The sequence below is a fragment of the Pyrus communis genome, chromosome 3, assembly GCF_963583255.1.
Source record: "Pyrus communis chromosome 3, drPyrComm1.1, whole genome shotgun sequence".
Lineage (NCBI taxonomy): Eukaryota > Viridiplantae > Streptophyta > Magnoliopsida > Rosales > Rosaceae > Pyrus > Pyrus communis.
The window spans coordinates 15,380,444-15,405,913 of NC_084805.1; the positions used below are offsets into that span (position 1 = coordinate 15,380,444).

Genomic DNA, 25,470 nt, shown 5'->3' on the forward strand with positions numbered 1-25,470 from the left:
TGTTTGAGACGCAGTCCCAAATAGATACTAAATTCGCATTACATACAATTATAAATATATTCAAAATCCCTTCCCTAAAAAGCAAATCTACCTAAAAAATACACTTCTACCTAAAAGCACTTCTAACTTTTCTTGCCAAAAGAGATTTTAGTTAACAGTTTCTGCCAGAAGAGCTTTGAGTTAACTGTTTCCAAATAGATTCTAAATCGTATTAAGTACGAGTAAAAATGTAATCGTATTACATATAGGTGAAAAGTAATGGAGTCACATTAATAAGATATTGTCATTGTTGTCCACTTTTGCATCGAAAGAAACTCACGACAACATTGTCGTTGTAAAACATCACAACAACATGTTCATCCAACCCATGACCATTACATTCAGAACTGCTGCTATGATATGAAATATTAAAATGGCAGAAAGGCTCTAACGAGTTATCGGTTGGACGTAATACTGTACATGGTATATGTGAAATGGTTGGGGAATTTCCTGCACTGCACTAATTCCTTTTGATAAGTAATAAACATCTGCTTGCCTTGGTTAGTGATGACCCCGTCTCAGGACGGACAGAAATCCTCCCAATGATTTGTGTCGTTCCACTCCGTCACCAACCTGTTCAATAAACTTGGTTTAGTGGTCACCTTTGCTCATATTATACATGTTTTGCCAAGTAACTGCAACCAAAATGTATACCTCTTTGGCTAATGCCTGCAGAATCTCTATGATTTCTGAGAAATCAGGTCTTGATACTGGATCTTGCTGCCAGCATTTATCGAGCAGCTCGGCAAGCTTGGGAAGAGTATTCATTGGGATGGTCGGGCGTAAGCCCTGGAAAGACGGTAGGCAAACTTATACACAGTCCATCGTTTGAATAAAAGATGTGTAGAGAAAGACAATATTCCAAACACCAGAGTATTGCTTCTCAGTTAGTGCAGACTCCACACTAGCCCAAGACTTACAACCAACAGTAAAGAGAAAGAATGGAACTCAACGAAGATGAATCAACTTTCACTAACAAGGAAATAAGCTTACAAGTTATAACACTCTCACCAAGAGCATGAACAATAAAACCAAAGGGAAAGATGAAAAACTAAACTCAAAAGGATAAGCAGCAGCTAGTTATCAATGCAATTGAAAGCTATTGTCTGGAAAGAAAACCAAAACATATAGGAGTGCCTCTGCACCATGAAAACATGCGGGTTCCCAAGACAGCCACAATTAAGGAATTAATATAAGTTGTTGGGTATGTGGGAAGTCATTCTAGGAAAACCACTTTAATTTTAACAAGATGTACCATGATAGGTATTTTTACTACCTGCAAAAGTAGGGATAAAAACACTTAAAAAATTCTTGCAAGAGAACAAGGTAGTTGTAGTATAACGGCTCAAACAAGGTCATTTTCCGCAGGGATTGAATGAATCATTTATGTAAATATCAAATCTTAATTAATTATTTGAAAACAAAGATTGGAAGAGGTTGATTTTGAATTTAAAAATAATAAAAACGAATTTAATTAAAAAAAATTAAATAAATTGGCAAAGAAAAGAAAACAAAGGAAAATACTTTTGAAAACCAAATTGTAAAAGCCTAGGGTTCCGCCGTCCCCTTAACAATCCTACGTAATTCTTCTAATTCATTACGAATTACATGCATATTTTGAAGGTTAGATCTTCCTAAAGTATGCCCTACTTGGAACCCCCAACATATAACGTATATCTAACATGCAACCAGTCCGTGGTGTTCAGATCGAATGTGAACATGCAAGACTCATTAAGTTTTGTGAAAACCTTTTGAAAAACCATATAACTCCTAAGACGTGTCGTCCATCCTAAGTAGTTACACATGTTAACCACAAGAAGCCTTAGTCAATTTTAAGGATAGCCCTCTGTCAAAATTGCATCAAATTACTTTTCTAAATATTCTAACGGTCATGAATCACTAAGACAAATAGATAGTTTAAAACACAGTGATTAGCAATCCAAAACTTGCATGCATAAATTCATAAGCAATTAAAAAGAGACTACATATTCTTGCTAAGGATCATGGCCTCACCCTAGCAAACGAAACTAGTTACTAACAACCATAAAACAAAATATTATAAAGATAGAAAAAGGATAGAAAACACCTTGATAATAAACTTGAATCATCAAGGCGCTCTAAAGCCAAAGTATTGCGTTCTCCCCTAATGTTGCGTAGAGAACCCTCATAGCTTATTTATACTAATACAAAATAAAAACCGAAAGTCTTAGAGTAAAACTAGGAAACATAATTAAATAATAAAACAGAAAATAAAAGGTTTCCTTTTTGAACTAGAATTCGGAGTTCTCAGAAAATCACACTTTTGACTAATCAAATCAACTCTGATTTGGTCAAAAAATGTCTCTTTTTAAATTTGAAGACGTTCCCTACAAATCCTCAGAAGGAATCTTACTCAAAATACGCAATCTTGACCTCCAAAATACCCAAATAGTCCAAAAGCGTCAATCTGGGAAAGCTGCGCGCTGGGCTTTCATTTCTTTGCCACGGTCAAACGACTTGGTAGAACAATCTAAAAATTTGATACAATCATCTTGAAAGGCACACGAGCATCCTCCAATTGGAATCACTCCAAAATTCATCCGTTTGATTACTTTTTATTCAGAGGAAGTCGAATGTCCTGTATTGAAAAGAGATAATAAAGTATCAAAATTCTACCAAAATAACTAATAAATTAATACGAATAATAGGGTAAAATATCTAATATAATATTGACTCATCATACCACTCAAAGGGTTTATCATTCTTCTCCCTGGGCGGGCACTAAGCCAGTTACACAAGTGGTTTCAACTCCCAACGATTAATTAGTGATTAAGAAAACTAATTGTAGACATTGAAATTTCAGTGAAATAAATGTTGACCAATGTATTAAAATTACAACCTTCACTCATTTCACCTACAACTTCCACTTACTTCACCAACCTCACACATTTATTTCACCTACATCACACACTCATTTCACCTACAACTTCACCTACAACTTCCACTTACTTCACCAACCTCACACACTTACTTCACCTACCAACTCCATTTACTTCACCTACAACATCCACTCACTTCACCAAAAAAAATGGATGGTGGTGATTCACTCTCAAAGCCTATAAATAGGCTTCTCCATCAAGAGAAAAAGGAGAGGAATTTACATTACATCAAAACCTTGAAGCCTTGAAACTCTAAAGCTCTCAAGCAAATCCCGAAGGATCAAGAAAGCACTCTTCGTTTTTCGTCAAATCCTCCTTCAAGATCAAGCCCCAACGACCCTTGAAGAACTTCCACCAACTCAAGATCAAGCCCGACGACCCTTGAAGAAAGTGTTCATTGTTCATCATCCGTTCATCCTAAGATCAAGCCCAAAAGCCCCCTTGAAGAACTTCCACCAACTCAAGATCAAGCCCCGACGGCCCTTGAAGAAAGTGTTCATCGTTCATCATCCGTTCATCCTAAGATCAAGCCCCAACGGCCCTTTGGATCAACAACCTCAACAAATTCACACATCCAATCGTTCTTCAAGATTAAGCCCAAAAGCCTTAAAGATTCGCTCATCCATCAACCTTCAAGATCAAGCCCAAAAGCCTTTGAAGAAATCCACACAACCATTATTCAAGATCAAGCCCCGATGGCCCTTGAAGAAAGTGTTTATCGTTCATCATCCGTTCATCCTAAGATCAAGCCCCAACGGCCCTTTGGATCAACAACCTCAACAAATCCACACATCCAATCGTTCTTCAAGATTAAGCCCAAAAGCCCTTGAAGTTCCGCTCATCCATCAACCTTCAAGATCAAGCCCAAAAACCCTTTGAAGAAATCCGCACAACCATTATTCAAGATCAAGCCCCAACGGCCCTTGATGAAACTTCAAACCGTTCATCCAAGATCAAGCCTCGACGGCCCTTGGATCAATCGTACATCCACAAATCAACACCTTACGGAGATCGAATCAGAGGATCAAATTATAAAGAGATTGTAACCCCAAAATTCATTAATACTACAAATATTATTTTGTACACGTGTTCTTGTTTCAGGAATTTTTCGTGTTTACAAATTTGGCACGCCCAGTGGGACAATCTCTATCTCTCATCTCTTTCTCCGTTCAAGAAAACCAAAGCACACCTCCAAAATCAATGGCATCAAGCAAGGGACAAGCCGTTCTTGCAACCACCAAGGGAAGAAGCATGAGCACTTCTGCCACAAATGGAGCATCCATTGGTGCCACAACCACTCCTCAATATGCCGCTGCAAAGTTGATACCGCTAAGCAAGCAAGAGCAGCATCAAAGGCGCGAGTCGGTCATCAACCTGACCTTGCTGGGGGCACCAAAACATGCTATTGAGGCGCACAAGATGACACCCCAAAATGGCCAATGGGGTTCTTCATCAGCACTATGGATGTCTGAAAGAAAGTCGTGTCTATTGGTTGCACAAGTCATGACCATCGACATCACCTCTGTTGAAGAACAACTGGCTCAAATGAGCGAAACAATTGCAAAGCTTACACGGACTGTGGAAGAGAAGGATTTGCAGATCGCCGCACTCATTAACCAACTAGATGCGCGGCTCGACGTGAAAGTCGACCCAAATGTTGGTCCATTAAAGAAAGAAGTCGACGAAGAAGAGGAGCCTCCAGTAGAGAAAGTCGAAGAGAAGCTGAAGCTAGACCAAGCAACGGCGTTCATGGGATCTCTCTCTATCCAGCAGCTACAAGAGATGATCGCAAGCACCATCAAGACACAATACGAAGGAAGCTCACATGACTCAGTGCTGTACTCAAAGCCTTACTCCAAGAAGATTGATGTTTTGAAGATGCCAATGGGTTATCAGCCTCCAAAATTCATGTAGTTCGATGGAAAAGGCAACCTAAAGCAACATGTCGCCCATTTCATTGAAACTTGCAACAATGCTGGGACGGAGGGAGACTACCTCGTCAAACAGTTCGTGCGCTCTCTGAAAGGTAACGCCTTTGACTGGTACACCGACCTCGAACCCGAGTCTATGAATAGTTGGGATCAGCTAGAAAAGGAATTTCTCAACCGCTTTTACAGCACTCGTCGCACTGTGAGCATGTTGGAGCTGACCAGTACGAAACAGTGGAATGATGAACCTGTCATCGACTACATCAATAGATGGCGTTCATTAAGCCTGGATTGCAAAGATCGGCTTTCTGAAACCTCCGCCATTGAGATGTGCGTTCAAGGCATGCAGTGGGGACTACACTACATCCTTCAAGGCATCAAACCATGAACATTTGAGGAGTTAGCCACCCACGCCCATGATATGGAGTTAAGCATCACCCGTCATGGGAAGAAAGAACAGATCGCCGACTACAAGAATGACAAAGTTTTGGGACCAAAGGTGGATAAGGCTGCGTGGAAACCCACCAAGGAAGCAATGACGGTCAACACAACTCCAGTCAAAATCCATACACGAGGCAATGCGATTCAAACCGAAGCTTTTTGTGATCAAGAGATATGTAGACGCACTTTGAAGGAGCTTGAGGAGAAGACTTATCCATTCCTCGACTCTGATGTGGTTGCCATGTTGAAAGACTTGCTTGACAAAAAGGTGATCGACCTACCTGAGTGCAAGCGGCCGGAAGATATGAACCGTACTGACAGTCCAAGGTACTGTAAATTCCACCGCTTCATTAGTCATCTGACGGAAAAATGCTTTGTGCTAAAAGATCTCATCATGAAGTTGACTCAGAAAGGGATCATCGAGCTAGATCTTAATGATGTGGTGAAGTCAAACTATACCACTGTCACTTTTGGCTCTTTGAACTCAAAGTCTTCACCTCAACCGCTGGGGGCATGCTCCAAAACCATGTCAGTCAAGTGAAGTGAAGTTGAATGATGGACTTATGTCACTCCAAAGAAAATGTACAAGAAACATACGTCTCCTCCACAAGTTCACCAATCGGAAAGGGGGCAAAGCAGCTACCATCAACCTTCAAAGCTACATGAAAGTGTTGAGGATGATGAAATTATGACGTTGCCATCACGATGCGCGATTTCTTCCCCAAAGACTTCTTCAATCACTCAGTCAAGACTCCTTGCTATGAAGATTGCAAGGAATGCCTCTCTAAGATCGTTTGACAAATTCAAAAAGCTCCTCGTTCGCACAAGCCTAAAAGGTGACAACCAAACGCTCATTGCCTGCACGAGTTAAAACTGCAAACGGCACCAAACGCTCATGGCCTGCAAGAGCATAAACTGTGTACGGCAAAATCATCACCAAAATCACCATTTAAAAAAAAAAAAAAAAAAACCATCACTCATTTGAACTACGTCATGACTTGATCCCTCCTCAACCAAGGGTACGTAGGCAACTTGAAACTTCAAAACTTCAAGTACAATCACATCATCAACAAAAAAACACAAACATTTTGAAGAATAAAGAGCAAATTCAAGAATGCAAACATTTTATTTCTTTAAAGGAAAAAGTCTGATTACAAAAAAAAAAAAAAAAAAAAAAAAAAAGGGCAGAAGACACTACTCGAAAACTATGTCCCTAAAACTACGGAGGCGATCTTCAAGCAAACCTTCCAAAGTCTTCAAAGTCTCTACCTCGGTGAGAGACAAGATGGGCAATTCCATAGCCATGCCTTTCTCTTGTTCTAGGCGTGAAATCTCCTCTTGGCATTAAGAAAGTGTAGCTCCCTGCTTCCGGAGAACACTTTCAAGTTTTGATGCTTCGATGCCTAGCTGTTCTTGCTCTCGTATCAACGTATCTAGACGTATCTGGACGGAAGCTAAAGAAGTCTATACGGCTTGATAATCTCCCGAAGCAGCTTACTGAGAAGACCGGACTTGGGTTAGTGACAAGTCTATTGCAGCAAGCTGGTGAACTCTAACATCTAGACTCAACTTCTTCGAGGAAATAGCATGCAAGGAAGAATACTCAGTTACCTGCAACGCAGGATTGCAGGACAGGGCAGTAGGGATGCAAGAAAGCAAGCAATGCAGTGGCTGTGCAATGGTTGTGCAATGACGATTCGATCCCATATAAATACATATATATATATATATATGTGCACATGAACCAGAGAAGCAAATGAAGTGCAACGACTGTGCAAATAATATTGTAGTGACTGTGCAAATAGCAATCCGCATGCAGTGAAGAATGTAATGAGATGACTGTGCAAACAGAAATTCGCATGCAGTGAAGAATGTAATAAGATGATTGCAAATAAATAAATTAAAAAAAAAAAAAAAGGGGGTCTGCATGCGGTGCAGCAAGGAACCTAGCAGTGCCGATCTACCATACTCGTCATTAGAATAATGTACACGCACAAAAAAAAAAAAAGGTGCAAGCTACTATTAGCAAGTCAAGAAGAAAAAGAAAAAGAGGTGGTGGCGACATAATCATTGAAAAGAAGAAAATAGGGGAAGGATGGTGCACGGCACTAGCTTGCAAAAGTATCATTAAAAAAAAAAAAAAAAAAAAAAGAAAAAAAAGAAAAAGAAAAAAGCAAGGAAGTCACATCTTAATATGTTTTGTTTGTACTTAACACAATACGCTGAATGAAATAAAGCATGTCTATTGATATCTTCGAGAAATTACAAATGCGTACAAAAAAAAAAAAAAAAAGAAAAAAAAAAGGGGAACTTTCATAAAGGTTGCTCACGTGAAGCCCCACTACTTGGCAAAACTCTAGGAGCGGGAGGCATCGAAGATAGATCATTCGAGGCCTCAATACTTGGTTGAACGCTAGATGACGAAGGCAAAAGGTGCCTCTAGAAGAAAGCCGCAAGCCTTTGACTGTCACTTTGAATTTGACCTTCAGATTCTTGCAGCTGATCAAGCTTCCTCTTCATGCTTGTCGAATAATTATTTGCAAGCATGTACAAATCACTATTCTCACACTTAAGCTGTTTGATCTCTTGTCTAAGATTTTCCACCTCCGCCGTCAATGATTCAACTTGACGGGTTCGAGCAAGTAGGCGTTGACCTATGTTAGACATAGAGCCCGCACACTGAACACTGAGAGCTAGGGACTCTTGAATGGCTAACTCATCGGACCGTCTTGAAAGCAACCTATTATCTCTAGGAGTGAGGAGGTTCCTAGCTACTATCATAGCTGTTGTTGCATCCTTCATCACAGAGTCTTCACCTGTAAGAGGGCCATTAGAAGATAAGAAAGATGGGCACCATATATTACCCTGACGCGGCGCACCCGTATCACTGCTGAGACTCAAATCTAAGCAAATGTTAGATGAGTTAGCCATTTTCAAAGATGTTAAAAGAGAAGGGTTGGATGGAGTAAAATCTCAAAGAAAAAAACAAAATACACCAGAGACGATTTTCATGAATGGACAATCTTCAAAGTGTGCATGTTGGATGTGATCGATACCTCTATAAAAGGAGAGGTGACATAGCCACCGATTCAAAAAAAAATTGAAAAGACACCACTCTTCAAATCTTAAAAGCCAGATTTTCCTGCGTAAGGTTCGTCAACGCTTTTCAGACGCAACCTCAGCTTTTCAGATAACGCATGCAACTTTGTCAAAGATCTCTGACAAAGTTGAAAACACGTGAAAGTCATTATCCCAACCACCACACTTTTGCTGACAAGCGTGGGTGACAAAGCCACACCCACACTACTACTTGCCATTAAAATCCCTATATATGTCAACATTCATGGCAAGGCATACATCCAAAAACGCATGACTCTTCTTCTCGGCTGAGAATGTAGCTGCAACCAAACCTCTCAATATGCTCAGTTTTCTTTTTCCCTTGAGAACACCTATTCAACCAAGTGTTCGAGAGTAAACGTATCTCATATCATTAGGTTTGAAAGCAAGAGTACCTCATAGCATGCCTTTCCCCCGTCATTTCCTTTGTTCTTGTTCTTCCCTGAAAGACAAAGAGAGAGAGAGAGATATATCAGTCGGCACTTGGAATCAAGCTTCTCGTTTGGAGCCGATTGCCTGGAATCCCTTCCCTGATTGCTTATCCAGCCCTGCTCTCAAGTACTCATCTTCAACTATTGATGTACCCCCAAAGAAAATACCAGATGCTTGGAGTACAGATGAGGCAGGAGGAAACGATAGATCGAAGTATGCGGAGACAAGCGCAACAAATATATGTGTTGATTCATTCGCTGCTTCTTCAAAAGCAAAAGTATCTCATATCATCAAGGGCGAAAGCAAGGGTATCTCATATCATGCTTTTTCCCTGTCTTTTCCTTTGCCCTTGCTCTTGCCTCCAAGACAAGGAGAAAGAAAGCAATCAGTCGAAACCCGAAATCAAACTTCCGATCTGGAACTGATTGCCCAGAACCTTTGCCTGGTTGCTTACCTAGCGTTGCTCTCGAGTGGTCATCTTCAACTGTTGGTGAGTCTCGAATTCCCTCAGCGCATACTTCAGGACAGGTGACAGAGTGTCTGCTCTTTACACTGAAGCTGCCAAGCATGGATGAATTGCTGAGAAGTGATGCCTTGAAAGACCATTTAAAGGCAAAGGGTTGCGCAACACCTCGGCTATGTAAAAGAAACAAGCAGAGAAGAATGCGGTACAAGGAGCTGGAACAAATTGCTGGAGCGCAACGCCTTCCCCTGCAGAACCATTCAGACAGAGGAGTTTAAGTCAAATCCAAGCTCAACATCATTGTTCTAATCAAAGAGTTCGAGAAGCCTCAACAATCCTCCGCTGGCGCCATCGCCAAAGAGCAAAGCCTCGCCGCGCGACGCCGTTAAATCGTCAATACTTCTTCAAAAAGAAAAAGTATCTCATATCATGCTTTCTCCATGTCCTTTCCTTTGTCTTTGTTCTTACCCGCAGGGCAAAGAAAAAAAGAGCAATCAGCCAGCACTTGGAATCAGTCTTTCGATCTGGAACCGACTGCCTGGAATCTATTCCCTGGTTACTTACCTAGCGTTGCTATCGAGTAGTCATCTTCAATGGTTGATACACTTCCAGAGAAGATACCACATTCGCCTGGAGAACAGCTAGGACGAGTGACAATGAAACATCAATCTTGTGGATCGTCAGCAAATGCAACAACTGCACATGCTGATTCATCCTCTAACCCTCTTCAATATGAATTGGAAATATTGAACAAAGAAACAGGCCATCACCTCCACCTCATGCTTGCCTGCCATGTGTCTGAATCCTGAAACCGCTCATGGTCCTATTTTCATAGCCTCGATGGCCCTTGAAGAAATCACAAGTCCGATTCAAAATCCAGTGTTCACCACCCTTGAATCAAATTCAACTCCAGATAAAAGGAGTAAGTTCAGACCTTCAGAGGAGACAAAAAAAATCCTCCAACCCAGTTCAAGATTAAGCCTGTGGAAAATTAACGATTCAAGGAAATCAGAAAATCTTCCAGTCGAATTCAAGATCAAGCCTCGACGGCCCTTAGATCGACATCTACGTTAAGGGACTTCAAAACGCATCTTCTACACGTGATAAACACATGTATACGACGCGCCTTGAAATGAGGGAATTTGTAGACATTGAAATTTCAGTGAAATAAATGTTGACCAATGTATTAAAATTACAACCTTCACTCATTTCACCTACAACTTCCACTTACTTCACCAACCTCACACTTATTTCACCTACAACTTCCACTTACTTCACTAACCTCACACACTTATTTCACCTACATCACACACTCATTTCACCTACAACTTCCATTTACTTCACCAACCTCACACACTTACTTCACCTACCAACTCCATTTACTTCACCTACAACATCCACTCACTTCACCAAAAAAAAAAGGATGGTGGTGATTCACTCTCAAAGCCTATAAATAGGCTTCTCCATCAAGAGAAAAAGAAGAGGAATTTACATTACACCAAAACCTTGAAGCCTTGAAACTCTAAAGCTCTCAAGCAAATCCCGAAGGATCAAGAAAACACTCTTCGTTCTTCGTCAAATCCTCCTTCAAGATCAAGCCCCAACGACCCTTGAAGAACTTCCACCAACTCAAGATCAAGCCCCGACGACCCTTGAAGAAAGTGTTCATTGTTCATCATCCGTTCATCCTAAGATCAAGCCCCGACGACCCTTGAAGAAAGTGTTCATCGTTCATCATCCGTTCATCCTAAGATCAAGCCCCAACGGCCCTTTGGATCAACAACCTCAACAAATTCACACATCCAATCGTTCTTCAAGATTAAGCCCAAAAGCCTTGAAGATCCACTCATCCATCAACCTTCAAGATCAAGCTCAAAAGCCCTTGAAGAAATCCACACAACCATTATTCAAGATCAAGCCCCGACGGCCCTTGAAGAAAGTGTTCATCGTTCATCATCCGTTCATCCTAAGATCAAGCCCCAACGACCCTTTGGATCAACAACCTCAACAAATCCACACATCCAATCGTTCTTCAAGATTAAGCCCAAAAGCCCTTGAAGATCCGCTCATCCATCAACCTTCAAGATCAAGCCCAAAAACTCTTTGAAGAAATCCGCACAACCATTATTCAAGATCAAGCCCCAACGGCCCTTGATGAAACTTCAAACCGTTCATCCAAGATCAAGCCTCGACGGCCCTTGGATCAATCGCACATCCACAAATCAACACCTTACGGATATCGAATCAGAGGATCAAATTATAAAAAGATTGTAACCCCAAAATTCATTAATACTACAAATATTATTTTGTACACGTGTTCTTGTTTAAGGAATTTTTCGTGTTTACACTAATCGTAGCTGAACAAGGGTAGAAGAATATGTCTCTGGTCACTAACTAAACAAAATTGTAGAATGATATTGTACCTTTTGGGCAACTCCGACTGCTGCTTGTAATGGGGTCAAGTGTTCATATGGAAGCTGCCGATTCAAACAGAAGAAATCATAAACAAGAGCAATAGTAAAAGAAATGATAAAAGAAATGATGCTATCGACAAGCAATACCTTTCCAATCAGTAACACCTATAACACAACTCCAAAGCTAAAAATATCCGCCTTGTGATCATATGGCTTGTGTTCTATAACCTTCAATGGAAAAGAACTATTGTAAGGAAATGCCAACTAGAATTCATATAATAGGAAAACATAGACATAGACTCATGGCGGAAATTTGGTAGCGAACAATGTATTAAAAGGCGGAGTCGTGGGCAATGCGTTCCATGGATAACCCCACGTAGGTGTGAGGCGAAGCCTCAGAGGACCTAAATTTTTGTGTATATAAAATATAATTCTTTGTAAAACAATTAATCAACAATAAAACAAGCAGCCAAGACTAAATTGAGATTAGAATACTAAAAAACTTAATTGAATTTTAAAACAATTGTGGTGTTGTGGAGAATTTTGAAAGAAATTGAAGTATAAGATTGGGGTAAAATTGAAATATGGGATTGTGAGTGAGAATTTAGGATTTGAGGAATTGGGGAATTGTGGAATTGGGTGAAATGTGATTGGGAATGGGATGGGGAAGAAGGGGAACTTGGGGTTATAATTTTTTTATTTTTTTAATTTAATTTATTTTTATTATAAATAAAATTAGACATGGCCTTGTATTTTAAAAATAATTAAAAAAAAATTAGACTTGGTCAGAACGACGTCGTTTTGGGCCGAGTCATTTGAAAAAAAGTTAAAAGACTTGGCCAAAACGACGTCATTTTGAGCCAAGTCTAAGGGAAAAAAAAGCCCTTTCTCTTCTTCACGGTCGTCTTCTTCGTGAAGACGCCGTTGCTGAAACTTGAGAAAAACCAGCGGGTAGCCGTTGCAACGTGCCCAGCCTTCGACTTCGAGGTCCCTAGCAAATTTCAGGCGAGTTTTCGTCCACCTCAAACCGCCCTAAGGAGCGCCTCAATTGCCTAGGTGCACCCCCACAACCCTAGGCAAGTTTTTCGCCGACTTCCACGAAACAGAGGCAGCAAGCCACCCGCCCAGCCTTCGAGACCACCTAAGCGTGCCCCGATGCGAGTATTTTAAAACACTGGTAGCGAATAACCATTTTCTTAAACGTTGCTTTCATTTTCAAGCGCACTCTTCAATAGGAACTTTAAAAAAAAACATGTTATGATATGATAAAATGTGATAAGTAGGAAGCGCATCTGGAGTTACAAAGAGAGCTGTGCGCATGAGAAACCCTAGGGTGCAACCCAGATTGGTCTATTACTCCATGCTGACTACTTAATTGATGACAAAGGTTGCCAATTGCTCATCACTAAGGTTTACCAGCACAAATGCCAATGGGGCATTTAGATTTTATATTTTAATAGTAGGTGAAAACCAAGTTATGTAGTCTAATAATCATCTCAGATAATGTTAGGGAGGCTCAATTTTATAAATAAAATTTTGAAAACTAAATGTTGATGATTGAATTATTACTTAAGCGTTGATAAACGTGCTCATTTTTATTGGTAAAACATCATTTAGTTTACAAATTTTATCTACAAATTTAGTTTCCCTAATAATATCCATCAATCTCTCTCGTTAGGCTATTGATTAGGACCAGAAAATCAAGTGGCCAACATAACAGCGCCTATAATATATGTATATGTATACACTAAATGCTGATGGAGTACTTTATTTCTTATTAATATTAGGGAAAATTTAAACTATGTAGCCTAATCTCTCTCTCTCTCTCTCTCTCTCTCTCTCTCTCTCTCTCTCTCGTTAGACTATCAATTGAGACCGAAAATTTAAACTTGATTTCTGATTGGCCAACATAACAGCTCCCTATAATATATGTATACCCTAAGCCCCAATACCATCCTTCTCTTTGTGCATTTGTGCTAGTGTGTATATATATTCACATACACAGATATAAAACTTAAATGATGAAATGAACGAAAACAATTCCACAACTTTCAAGGTGGAAGTATAGACCTCTGGGGCCATCCACCTATAAGTCCCAGTTTCTGCTGTCATTACTCCAGATTGAGATTTTACTCTAGCAACCCCGAAATCAGCAACCTTAACAACCTGTAAAGTGATGCATATATCAAAAAAGCTTTAGAAATGGTAGCTTAATGATCATTAAAGTATTAGCAGCTAAACGAGACAAAGAATTACTTTTCTGATTCGATTAAAGTATAATGAGGGTCTCTTACTTCATTTTCATCCATCAAGAGATTGGCGACCTTTAAATCCCTGCGGATTATGTTATTTTGATGCAAGTAGGTCATTCCTTTGGAAACATCAATTGCGACCTTGAGCAAGGATGGAAGCTTAAAAACACCCTTTTGTTTATGCAAGTAGTCATACACACTTCACCGGACATATATTTTGCCATACGACGAGAATAAATCTTAAAAGAAAGGAACTAATAACTACCATTATTTGAAAATATCAAGTCATCAAAGCTATACAGTCATTGTAACTTACCTGCTACAATGCACAAGCTTGGATGCTTGGTACACGCACCAATGAATTGTACAACATTCTTGTGTCGAACTTTCCTACAAGTTTCAGAAATCTTTTGTCAAACTAGAAGAGAAGAAGATATTGTGGAAATTAAGAAATTATAGTAGATTTCAACCACTTCCGCTTTTCCTTAAACAAGAATAGAAAACTGTTAAGAAGCCAACAAACATTTAAAAGAATGTTACATGACAAACACAAACATTTAAAAGAATGTTTAGTTGAGGCATCAAATCAAATTAAAAAAATTTAGAAGATCAAGTGAGCATGCATTTCTTATGATTCCCAACAGTTGTAGAGACCACACCTATTCATGTCCCTAAAACATACCAGCCTAGTATCTCTCCGGGAGTCAAAGCCCTATATAGCTCGCATGGCTATTGATACAGGCAAAGTCAAGTTCAATGTAAATGGTGCACATGTAGGTTAATATAAATTGATATGCCTCATAATGTAGACTTCCTGGGCAAAATATGATGATCGATGAGTTGGCGGCCACGGCCTCTGCACATAAATACGAAGTTCAAATGAATGATGCATTCCTCATGAAACTGCACGTAGATCATGGGAAGGTAAAGGTTACAGTATAAGGAAAAGATACGGATGCACCTCAATTAAAATAAAATGAAAGAAACATTATACTGATGGGACATCACTCGTTGTAATCCACCCTACTCAATCGACAAAGAAATTAAGTAGACTAGAATCACCTCAATCTTTAAAACTTCCTTTTGTATTGCGATCTTAAGCTTCTCTGTTTCCTGTTTCAAGAACAAGTTGGCCAACTTAGTTTCTTATTGTAAATCAAATTAAAAAACTACTGTTTGCAGACTGTTTGGAAAAGCCTGAAGTTGTAATACTTCCTCGGTAAAACACTATTGAATCAAAGTCATGTTTACCTTCTTAGGCAAACAAATGCTTTATTAAAAACCAAGCAATTGAATTGAATTGTCTAAAATTATGTGTATGTACCTCATAACGCCATCCATCAACAACAAAGACATCCAAGGAGTAACCATCTAATGTGGGAAAAGCATGTGCTTCTTGGATGTTCAGCCCAATCTCCGCAAGCAAGGAAGTCAACTGCCAAATTTATCATGAGAGCGATGACCATGAAGTATAAGAGGTACTGGTGTGTGAAGATATAATGTTCACAGAAAAAGTATGTATTTCATGTGTGTGATCCTCATATAGAGGCAAAATCAAGTTGAAAATATGTGAATTTATGTTTTTACCAGTGTTTTAAAAAAAGAGCCTTGAGGTGCGCCTAGGCGGCTTTGGAGGCAGGGCGGGGATGAAAACACCTCTGCCTGATGGGAGTAGGCTTAAACTTACCTAGACATGTTCGAGGTGAGCCTAGGCGGCTGAGGCGCTTGATTGGGTTCAGCGGTCCAAAAGCTTGCTTGAAATTTCCTGGGGACCCTCTTAGTCGAAGATTGGACATTGTCCTTTGCCTCTGTAAAAGAGGTGAGGCGGCATCTTCAAAAAGAAGATGACAACGAAGAAGAGTTTTTTTTCTTTTTTAGTGACTTGGCCCAAAACAACGCCATTTTGGCTAAGTCTAAATATTTTATAACCCCCAACAGATCCCCCTTCTTCCCCATCCCAATACCTGATTCTCCCATAACTGTATTCACAGTTCACCCAATCCCCAATCCCCGATTCACCAATTCCCCAATTCCTCGAACCCTAAATTCTCAATCTCAATCCCATATTTCAATTTTACCCCAATCTCATACTTCAATTTGTTTCAAAATTCTCCACACCACCAAAATTTGTTTCAAAATTCAAGTGATTTTTTTAGCATTCTAATCTGAATTTGGTCTTTGATTGCTTCTTTGATTGTTGATTAATTTGTTCTACAAAGTATTATATTTTATATAACATTAAAAACTTTGGCCATGTGAGGCTTCGCCTCAAGCCTTAAGGCTTTCTTCTTGGCGGAGCTATTCATGAAACGCCATGCCTCACCTACACCTTAGCCTTTTAAAACATTGGTTTTTACATTAGTAATTTGCGACATTTCCAAGCTCAAAGTGTGCTTATCGCCATAAGCTTAGCTCACATAAGTCCACACACACACGCAGAGGTTCAAAAAATCTTATGATGATGACTTGGTTTTAATGTCAAGTAAGAAATTGTCAAATACCTGACTGAGTAGTTTTAGCTTATCGTCTGTTGAGAAAGTGATTTCATGCGTTATGGGCCTACATCATTGTCCATCATGAATAAAACACATAAATATTCATCTGCAAGTGCAGTCTCTTTGCTTCACTAGTGTAATTAGAAAGCATGAGCATAAAATATAGTTGATTTACCAATGGTCAGGTTCACTTCAAGTTTCAATTATGAAAAATGAAAATAAAAGTTTAAGCATCGATAAGTACAGTTAATATAGCTAGCATGGATCACTGGTAACATGCAGCGCATCAAGCATGCAAAAAATTCCATTAACAGAATCCAATAGCAAATAAGTCCATGGCTAGGATCAAACTGGCCAACCAATTTAAAGGAAATAATTCCCAGACCCTTTCATAAACCAAGTTTAAATAATGGGAAAGTGAAAATATTGTAGTCAAAACTCATGAGCCAAACTGAAGTCTTTCAGAAAGAGAGATGCAGTAAAAACATATTTACTCGAGATAAATAGCTATTTACCAAGTAAACTGAGTTCTGGCATGTAACGCAGGTTCAGCATCATGATCTTCAGATTTATTTGCCTCAAGTGCAAGGGCTTCGAGGTTAGGAGATGAGTCAAACGCTGGAGGGGGATGTATACTGATATTTGAAAAACCAGCTGGGGTTGTCAGTAATGTTTGACGGTGCAGTAGGATGACAGAAAAGAAGGTAAACACCTTTTATTCACAGACTATATGCGTTAAATCTTGAAGCTACATTTAAAAATTTGGATACACTTTTAGGAAACTAAATAAGAGTACCTTTGTCTGTTAGATATGTTTGAACTTTGGGCAGCATCTTTTCCCGGAGGATCTGTATTCATAGTATCTGCTGCATTCATATCTGCCATAGAACGAACCTACACGATATTGTGATTCCCAGAATGTATGAGGTCATGCAGCAAAGTTTAGGGGGAAGATAAATGGGCATAAATGTCTGTACAAATAAAGACTTTAGGGAAGTTCTAGCAGAAAAAAGGAAGAAATTATTAGGGAAGTTCTAGCAGGAGATGAGACTTAAGACTTTGTTTGAATTTGGATTTTTCAACTGTTACATTTAATCATTTGTATTCTTAAAATTTTATGCTTCTAGGGTGCCAAATTCCCCCCACCATGTAAAGAAAGCATGTAGCTATGAGATAAATAACCTAGTTTCAACAGAGAGCTACTAGACTCTCACAACATGACTAAGCTAGTAACAATTAATGCGACCCTAAGCTGCACGGAGAAACCAATCCCAAATAGAACCCTTCATACGATTGCTCTCAAGGAGAAAACATTCTTAAGGATTTAAGGTCATTAAATGACTCCTTAGCACAACACTAACAACTTTGAATGTGACATGATAAACATTTAATGAGTTAGGTATTGCAGTCACAAGTGTGGCCTGATCCAAATTCGATTTCTAAGCTTAATCAAGAAAAGATCTCACAAAATCTGCGGTGACAGTAACGATGCACCTGTTGGGTCTTAAAAAGACTTCATTACTTTGGAGATGTTTATCTTACAAAGAAGAATGTAATGCAGTGGAATTGATAGGCAAGAGAAAGAAAAAACACTCAAAAGTATTACACAAAATTTTTATTCTCACACAAGCTTAGTACAAGAGGAAACACTAACTCTTAGAAGCTTTATTACTTCTTCTCACTTCTTACTCCTCACTTCACTCTTGCTCTCACTTCCTCTTCACTTCTTCTTAGTTACTTCCTTGATTGGTTGATTAACAACACACATGCATACATATTTATAGGCAATGGTTGTCGACTTTAAAGTTGGCTAGAACATTCTAGTGCAATGATTATGCACTGCACCGACTCACACACTGCAAACCGACTTGGGCAGTTCATCTTACTAGTTCTCTAGTTCTTTCTACAAAGACTACTTTGGCTTAGATATTTAGGTGGATAACCAACGTAAAATGCTGGAATTTTCCAGCTACTTTTGCCGACAAAGATTGCTTGAATTTTCTAGCATTTGCATGAATCTTGTGTTGCCTTTTCAACATGGGCTGGACCTGACCCAAGACAAGATTACAATTCAACATCCCCCCTTAATCTTGTCTTGTGACACCGATTGAGTTCCTCAATCTGATAAAGTCTTCTTGTTTGAGTGGCTTGGTGAATATGTTGGTGACTTGGTCTTGAGACTTCACGTATTCCACTTGCACATCCTTTCTTGCAATACACTCTCTTATGTAATGATAGCGGGTATTTATGTGTTTGCTTCAGTCATGGAATACTGGATGCTTTGCTAGAGCTATTGCAGACTTTTTGTCGACATAGATCTATGTTGGCTCTTTTGTGGCATGCTTAATTCTTTCAGCAGGTTTCTTAACCAAACTGCATGACAGACGCATGTTGTAGCAGCTACGTATTTAGCTTCACAGGTAGATAGTGCGACAATCGGTTGCTTTTTCGACATCTATGTGAATGCAGTGTCTCCCATGAAGAACATAAATCCAGTAGTGTTTTTTTTATTGTCGGAATCTCCTGCCCAGTCACTGTCACTATATCCAACAAGTTTGTAGTTACTAGAACTTGAAGCCAAAGTTAATAGTACCTTTAAGGTATTGAAGAATTCTTTTGGCGGTCTTCAAATGTGTAGTTGTGGGATTCTTTGTGTAGCGACTGACTAATTCGATGACATATAGAATATCTAGTCTTGTGCAAGTCAAGTAGTGCAAGCTTCTAACTAGACTTTTGAAAAATGTTGGATCTACCCTTTCTCCTTTGTCATGCTTGGTTAGTTTGACTTCACACTCCACTGGCGTGCTTATGGGCTTGTAGTCGTCCATTTTAAACTTTTTCAGTATCTCCTTTGTGTAGCTTTCATGGGAGATGAAAATGCCTTCTTCGTTCAGCTTGACTTCAATGCCTAGGTAGTATGCCATTAGCCCGATGTCGGTCATCTCGAATTCTTTGGTCATTACTCTCTTGAACTCTTCAAACATGCTTGGATTACTTCTGGTGAAGATTAGATCATCCACATATAAGCATACAATCAAAATATCTCCATCTTTGACATAGAGAGCATGTTCATGGGGGCACTTGGTGAAGTTGTTCTCCTGGAAGTATTTGTTGATGCGACTATTTCATGCTCGTGGTGCTTGTTTTAACCCATAGAGGGCTTTCTTTAGCATCAGAACTTTGTCTTCATGCCCTTTGATTTCATAGCCTGATGGTTGCTGAATGTAGACTTCTTCTTCAAGGACTCCATTTAGGAAAGCGGACTTCACATCCATTTGTTGAATCTTCCATTTGTTTTGAGCTGCCAAAGAAATTAGTAATTGTACCGTTTCCAAACGAGCAACAGGTGAAAATACCTCATCATAGTCGATTTTGGCTCTTTGACTATAGCCCTTCGTTACTAGTCTCGCCTTGTATCTTTTGACCTCTCTGTTGGCATTTTTCTTTGTCTTGTACACCCACTTGACTCCGATGGCTTTGTGTCAATTCAGAAGAATAGCAAGGTCCCATGTATCATTTTTTTGGATTGATTCGATTTCTTCATCCATTGCTTTCCTCCACTTAGTATCCTGCACTGCTTCTTGGAAGTCGACTGGTTCACAATCAGCAAAAAGACAAAAAAGTGTAGGATTATCAAGTTTTTCAGCTACCTCATAGAGATCTCATATACTTCTTGTGCGTGGAATATCTCTTTCATTTGAACTCCTTGATGATGCTGATGCTGGTGAATTGCCATGATTGGTTGACGTTGGTGAAACAGGTGGAGTAGTGGATTCTTGTTGATCTTCTCTTACTTGCTCCATCATTGTTTGTTCATTATCTTCTTCAAATTAAGGAAAAAAGCTGAAATCACTTGCATGAGAGCCAAAATCCCATTCTCCTTCTTCATCGAACTTCACGTCTCGACTGATCATCGTTTTCCCATTGTTCAGATTATACAGCTTATAGCCTTTTGAATTTTTGTCATAACCGATGTAGATGAACTTCTCACTTTTGTCGTCAAGTTTGGTTCTCTTCTCGCCTGATACATGTACATGGGCTATGCTTCCAAAAACTCTTAAATGACAAATACCTGGTTTTCTTCCACTCCATGCTTCTTGTGAAGTATTTCCTTACACACTTCTTGCTAGAGATTGATTTGATAGGTAGACAACACATGCAACAGCTTCTGCCCACAACTCCTTAGGTAATCTCTTGCTTTTGAGCATGCTTCCAGCCATATCAATGATAGTTTGATTTTTTCTTTCCGCCACACCATTTTGTTGAGGGGATCTTGGAATTGTCAAAGGTTGAGGAATTCCATTAGCTTCGCAGAATTCTTGAAATTCCTTCGAATGAATTCTCCTTCTCGATTAGAACTCATGGCTTTGATCTTGCAACCACTTTTGTTTTCTACAGTGGCTTTGAACTTCTTGAATGCTCCAAAGACTTTTGATTTCTGCTTCAAGAAATAAACCCAAGTTTTCCTTGAAAAATCATCAATGAAGAGAAGGAAATAATTATTTTTACCCAAAAAGCTTGGTTTTATTGGACCGCACACATTGATATGAATGAGCTCAAGTGGCTTCTGGGCTCTTGTGGTCGACTCATTTGGAAAGCTTTTCCTAAATTGTTTCCCAAGTAAACATCCTTCGTAAACTTGATCAGGGTGACTGATGCACGGTAAGCCTCTCACCATCTCCTTCTTGGATAATAACTCTAGTCCCCCAAAGTTAAGATTCCCAAAACGAAAATGCCAAAGCCAGGATGTGTCTTTGTAAAATGTATTGAGGCACTTTACAACATCATTTTGAATATTTATAGGAAACATCCTATTATTTGACATTGTCACCTTGGCAATTAATCTTCCTTTGTCATCTCTAAGAAAAAGGCTATAATTTTTCATATGAATATCATAACCTTTTTCTCAGAGTTGACCTAAACTCAAAATGTTGCCTTTCATATTGGGCACGTAGTAGATATTTGAAATTAATTGGTGACCACCATTTTTCAAGGGAATGAGGATGTTACCTTTTCCTTTTACGGGTATTTTGGATTCGTCTCCAAACGAAACGTTGCCACTCACTGATTCATTGAGCTCTACGAACATGCTTCTTCTTCCGCACATGTAGTTACTAGTGCTAGTGTCAAGGTACCATGTATAGTCTTGGTCTCCATCATTGTTCTTGCATGCTAGTAGCACAACGCCATTCTCTTCTTTCTCTTCTTTCACATAATTGACCTTCTCATTAAGTTTGTTGTTTGGAGCTCTACATTCCTAAGCATAATGCCCGAACTTTTGACAATTATAGCATTGAACTTAAGATTTTTCATACCTCAAGTTTGAGCGTCCTCTTCCACGACCTTTTGTTAAGCTTTCTCCTCTTTTGTAGTTGCTATGGTTGTTGAAGTTCCAACCACGTCCACGCCCATGTCCACGTTCGCGACCTCAGCCACGACTTGTTCCATATTGGCTTCTCTCGTTGTCGAAGCTTTCTTCTTTCTTCTTTGGCTGGATATGCGTCTTGAGGAGTTGCTCATTATTCCCTTGCCTCTTCTTATGTTTCTCTTTATATGCTTGTAGTGAACCCATTAATTGCTTTATAATAATTTCTTCCAAGTTTTTGGTTTCTTCAATCGTCATGACAATGTACTCGAACTTGGGTTCCAACGAGCATAGTATCTTCTCCAGAATTCTAACATCTTCAAACTTTTCTTCATTTCTTTTTAATTGATTGGAAACGGCTAAGACTCTTGAGAAATAATCAGAGATTGATTCAGACCCTTTCATTTGTAGCGATTTGAACTTACCTCTTAATACTTGAAGACGAACCTTTTTCACTTGTTTGACTCCTTTGTAAGGGGTTTGAAGCTACTCCCATGCTTGCTTGGCAGAGGTTGCACTCGAGACCTTCTCAAAGCCATTGTCATGTAATGCTTGGTAGATGAGGTAGAGAGCATTCTTGTCTCTCTTTCTTGAATATTTCAAACTCTCATTCTGGGGTTGGGACATAGTAGCTTCATCTTCTGGCTTAATGTAGCCTTTCTCCATGACTCCCCAAACATCATATGCTCCTAAAAGGGCCTTCATTTTGATACTCCAATTATCGTAGTTGTTGTTGTCGAGTACTGGAACTTGGAAGGTTGCCATAGCATTGCTAGCCATAGCTCTGGTACCACTTTTTTGGGTCTTAAAAAGACTTCACTACTTTGTAGATGTTTATTTCACAAAGAAAGAATGTAATGCAGTGGAACTGATAGGCAAGAGAAAGAAAAAACACTCGAAGTATTACACAAAATTTGTATTCTCATACAAACTTAGTACAAGAGGAAACACTCACTCTTAGAAGCTTTGTTACTTCTTCTCACTTCTTACTCCTCATTTCACTCTTGCTCTCACTTCCTCTTCACTTCTTCTTAGTTACTTCCTTGATCGGTTGATTAACAACACACATGCATACATATTTATAGGCAATGGTTGCCGACTTTAAAGTTGGCTAGAGCATTCTAGTGCAATGATTATGCACTGCACCGACTCACACACTACAAACCAACTTGGGCATTTCATCTTACTAGTTCTCTAGTTCTTTCTACAAAGACTACTTTGGCTTAGATATTTAGGTGGATAACCAACTTAAATTGCTGGAATTTTCCCGTTACTTTTGCCGACAAAGATTGCTAGAATTTTCTAGCATTTGCATGAATCTTGTGTTGCCTTTTAAACATGGGCTGGACTCGGCTCAAGACAAGATTGCAATTCAAGAGCACCAGCCACAGAAATGACAAGATAAACAGGCTATCAATCAAGCATCAATGGCAACAAAATCTTTTACATCGGACATAGTGGTAGGTCAGATATATAGTCGATCATCTAACCTGTACAAGGTGGACTTCGATTGCTGGTCTATGAGCAGGATCATGAGCCAAATGCAATAATCTTTTGTGCATAAGCACATCTTCTGCCCTCTCCACATTCACATCCAACGCATACCTAGAAATAGGCGAGAACAACCAAATGCCTCAACTCATCAAAAAGCTGTTTGTGATTCAACAAAACAGTAAATTGCCATTACTAGTAGAGCAAATGCCTCAACTCATCAAAAAACTGCTTGTGATTCAACAAAACAGTAAATCGCCATTACTAGTAGAATAATGTGTTTGAGGATTGCAACATCTGCTTTATTTTGGACTGTTTGGCTCAAAAGAAAAATATGTAATAACGTAAGAGAAGATGAAAGGAAAATTGCAGATACAAATTTCCATATCCAAGATTCAGAAACAATTTTTTTTTTTTGTTTTTTTTTTTTAAAAGATTCAAAATCAGCAAAAAAAAGTCTTAATAAAAATAATGATAAGAAATTAATGCTAGTGAGAAATATATATATATATATATATATATTTTATGCATGCATATATAATATAAACAAATAAATAATTAAAGAAAAAAATCAAGACAAATATGGGGAGTAAAAGGTACCAAGTGGGGAGGCGATTGAAGTGAGCCCAAAGCTCGTCGTTGAAGCCAGGGCGAATAGCTTCGTCGTTTTTGGAGTCCTTGAGGTGGCGGAGGACCTCACTGTAAACCCCGAGCTTTTGCCTTTGCTGGCGAGACTGAGCCGGAGAAGATGATGTGTTGTTCAGCGCTCTACTCTCGCAACTCTCGTTGTTGTACTCTGTCACCATTGGCGGTGACCATGACGGACTTGAGTAAACGGAGGAAGAAAAAATGGCGGAGAGAGAAAGTGAGAGAGAGGATCGTCGGCTGGTTTTATGCTTTTCACGTAAAACGACGAACATCTGGGTTTATATGCGGAGGATTTCAGCGTGAGGGTTAAAAAAAAAAAAAATATATATATATATATATATATATATATATAACACACACACACAAATATACTAATTAATAAAACACTTATTGTCAACTAAAACCTTATGAAATTACCAGTTTAATCCTTTAATTAAAACATAACATGAATAAGAAATATGGGGCAGAAATGTAATTTCACACAATCAAATTTTGCTATTTTGTTTCAAACCTTACCTACATATAATCCTCACATACCTCTAATTAAAAAAAAAAAAAAAAAGAAAAAACCTTCCCACTCCCACATTCTCTATCGTTCTCTTCCTCTCTCTTTTTATTTCAAAAATAAAAATAAAAAATTTTCTCACACACTTTGTGTATGCCCATATGCTAGTATATATAATATAAATAAATAAATTCCAACAAAACTGAAATTTAAAATTAAAATTTTTACGACATAGTGCGCACCATCGGCGTTGTGAATCATGCTGAGGTGGATCTCTTACCATTCGACACATGCTCATTCGCCTTTATTAATTCTCTCTATTTTACTTTATAGTTGGGTAACAAATTAATTAATCTTGAAATGTCATGTGAACTTATACATTTTTTTTCTTCAATTTGTCATATTAACGAAAATTTTAAGCAATTTGTTATATCAAATTTTCAAAATTATTAATTTGTCATCTCACATAAACACTGTTAAAATTTCCATCCAAAATAAGTCATGTGCCTCACTATTGACCCTAAAAACTACTTAGTCTACGTGGCGCGCAAGCCGAATAGGTAATAAGCTAACTACGTCATTTGGTTGAATGTGAGGCGTGCCAACTTGTCAGTTAAGCTCGGCCGAGGAGTGAATGGATGTTGATGTAGTGTTGGGAGCGCTGATGACTTCTAAATCTTGTGATTGCGACCGAGGAAGGAACATGCCTCGGCCTTCGGGTTCTAGAACCTACAGACAAGGCTGCTAGTTCTGCGAAGCTCACGAATCGTCTGTACTGGGTTCAATGACGGTGGTTATATTCGTGAAAATATAAGTGCGCTGAATCGGCACCAGACTGTAGGGACACAAGTACTAAAAAAAGATGTGTGTCTTGATTGTAAATATGGTTCGGTCATTTGAATGTTGAACTCTAAAATGCACTTGTGAGTATCCAATCATAAAATATCAAATTTGGCTTTCAG

The 25,470-nt window shown here is 38.9% G+C and overlaps 1 pseudogene; it reads right to left on the reverse strand.

Annotated features, from left to right (window-relative positions):
• Window positions 1-540: 540 nt before the first annotated feature.
• Window positions 541-24,161, reverse strand: LOC137728258 (serine/threonine-protein kinase STY46-like; annotated as a pseudogene).
• Between the last annotated feature and the right edge of the window lie 1,309 nt (window positions 24,162-25,470).